This window comes from Oncorhynchus gorbuscha, linkage group LG02 (assembly GCF_021184085.1).
Source record: "Oncorhynchus gorbuscha isolate QuinsamMale2020 ecotype Even-year linkage group LG02, OgorEven_v1.0, whole genome shotgun sequence".
Classification (NCBI taxonomy): Eukaryota; Metazoa; Chordata; class Actinopteri; order Salmoniformes; family Salmonidae; genus Oncorhynchus; species Oncorhynchus gorbuscha.
In genome coordinates, this window is record NC_060174.1 from 1,900,757 (window position 1) to 1,903,736 (window position 2,980).

At 40.3% G+C, this 2,980-nt stretch overlaps 1 non-coding gene across 1 annotated transcript; it reads right to left on the reverse strand.

Annotated features, from left to right (window-relative positions):
• Positions 1-2,497: 2,497 nt before the first annotated feature.
• Positions 2,498-2,688, reverse strand: LOC124015869. The gene has a single exon (XR_006835246.1). It is a non-coding gene; the product is annotated as a U2 spliceosomal RNA (small nuclear RNA).
• Positions 2,689-2,980: the final 292 nt, after the last annotated feature.

Consider the following 2,980-nt stretch of genomic DNA (forward strand, 5'->3'; position numbering starts at 1 on the left):
TGAGTTCTCAAGTAGTTACAGTTGGGCTCACCCAGATGTATTTCGGTATTGGCATTTCATCTTCTGAAGATCAGGTTTGTCAAGTAGTTGGGACAGTATTTCTGCTACTCCATGATTCATCATACAGGCGCATGCTCAGGAAGGGACTTGGAAGTGGCAGCTGATGGTGGCAGTATACGGTGAACAGCGGCAATATCTGAGGAAACCATGGAAGGGGCTCGCCGCCGCGCAGCAATACACCACCTGGAGAGAGATGCCTAGCAATAAATACATTATTTGAGTTGCTGCTTATTCACAAGATACATATATACCCTTTTGTTATTATTAAATAATGCACTGCTTAAAAACTATAATGTTCAGAATGTTAATTTACTAGGTTAAGAAAATAAATCAAATCAAATTTAAAAGCTCCAATAATGTCAATCTCAAAATAGAAAAGTGAAATATTAGACAACTCCATTCCGCTTCTGACATATTAAAATGTTAATATAACAAATGATCTCATCAGAATGACACGTATACGGAGCACTTTATGTCTCTTGCAGCAGGCAAACGGGGGACACCTTTTTACGCCATCCGCAGTTCAAAGTACATTGGTCAGCTGCACCCAGTGAATACTCAGCTCAACATCCATTCTGATGCCCAGTTTTTTTAGAGCCCAGTTTAGCTAACATCTGGACACAAGTGGACATTTCAGTCTTGTATTTAGAGCTGCTAGGGTGCCTTTGAGCACATCTTACTACCAGCCCATAACTATCCAGAATACTAGCAGGGGGGAGCAGGGCCGGGCTGAAGGGGCTTGGGACTAATTATTTATATCAACGAGTTCAGATGTTGCCGGTATTATTGGGGAAATGGTGCCAGAGGCAGTCCTTCAGGTGGCAGTGTTGGCTGCTCTTCTGTCGTTGAGAGGAGTTTTTATGCCCTCGTGAGGCTTAAGACATGGCTAGATCATCCATGAGCAGCCACCGCCAGGCCGCCGCACTAGCAGAAACTGAGAGACTGGGCCTGGACAGGTTTGACGGGGAGCCTTCACTTAGATCCAGTGGTGAACCGCGGACTAAGAGATCTCGGGCCAGAAAAACAAAATCTTCAATATGCTGTGCTCAAACTAGTAATCATAAAATAACAGAAAACATAGCATCATTTTATAAAAACTATTTTTGAGCAGCCTGTATCGGTCAGCAGGAGGAGAGTTTTTTGATGACATTGTGAACAATTTATTATTCATTTGGCCATGAATTATTTATTGTCGTGTTGTACAACAAACCAGCTACTACTTCCTACTGCAAAATATAATAACATTAGTGTGGTGAACGTCATAGATTATAGTTTTCAACACACAACGGGTTTCATTGTCATGCAGGTCCCGGTGGATCTCAATGTATATACACTTCTGTATTTTTTCATTAAATGTGGTGAAATTATTAAATGTGAAGACGTAGGCTCATTAAATGCGGTTAATGAAAATTACAATGGTTAATGGGGCCATTAAATGAAACACGTAGCTCAGCACGTAGCACGTAGCTTCATTAAACGGGGGTTAATGTATTAAATGTAGTTAATGTGGGGCTCATTAAATGGGGTTAATGTAATTATTAAATGCGGTTAATATAGAAATTATTAAATGCAAGCACGGGCCTCATTGCGGTTAATGTAGGGCTCATTAAATGTGGGTTAATGTCGGGTCCCGCCACAAATGTGGTTGTAGGCTCATTGTTAATGTCGGGTCTCAAATCGGTTACTGTCGTCCAATGTGGTGACGTAGGGCCTTTATTAAATGCGTTATTAAATGCGGTTAATGTAATTATGCTGTGGTTAATGTAGGGCCTGTTAAACGGGTTCCGTAGAGTCTACAAATGTACACAAATAATATCAAGCATGTACTTTATTAAATGTGTGGTTGGTAGGCCTATTGTGGGGGCTAATGTAGGGAAGACAGGCCAGGTAGCATCAGATTATTCATGTTGACCAAAGCTCACAAATCCAGACATTTATATGCGCACGCTTTTCATCGACACTCCAGTTTTGGTGGAAACTGTTTATTATCGTATAATCACTGGGATCTACATACATTACCAATCACATTTACATATATTTTTTCATTAGTTTAATGGTATTTTATGAAGTTATTAGTATGCAAGCCAAATTATATGGCATCTGTATTATTTCTAGTTTATTATGTGTGGAGTGGTCATGAATATCTCTGCCTTTCAATATGAGTTTTATTATGATATCTTGAGTTTGGCTCTAGTAGAGGGACATCTCGCCTCTAAATAACGGACTTCTGTTGGTAAATGTTCATTACTGCAACTCTTGTGTTTTACTGGGGTGCTTGAGATACCCGGATGTGTTGTGATGTACTGAACAAGACTGGTCACTCGCGTCAATGCCTATATCTCGTCATTTAACGTTCAACCAGTTGCTCAATCTGAAAATACAATATAAACCAACGAAGCAACTCTGTTTCCTCTGTCTGATTTCTCTTTACAATGAAAGGGGGTGCACCGTTCCTGGAAGTACTGCAATACCAGGTCGATGCGTGGAGTGGACGGAGCAAGCCCCTATTCCATCTCCCTATTCCAAAAATCAATTTAATATATGGTCCCCAGATAGGGGACGTATCAGATATTAAACTGATAAGAACAGATACTACACTTGATCTTAGCCAAAAGGCCGAGAAGCGATACCTACAATGATTTCGGAACGAAGTAGCCGTTCTCCGACACGTCAAATTCGATTATGGTTACACCAAAATGAGCACTGTATGCTTTTTGTTTTCCATAAAAAAAATATAAGGCTTGAAATAAATGGTGGCATAGATGTGGAGTTGATCAACGCCAGGAATAACCACGTTTGACTGTTACAAAGTAACACATTTGTAGGTTCTAAGATCACGTGGTGATCCGCCCTCCAATCAGAAATGAGAGAACACGTTAACCTGATCAACAGCTAAATTGGAATAATAATATATTACGTG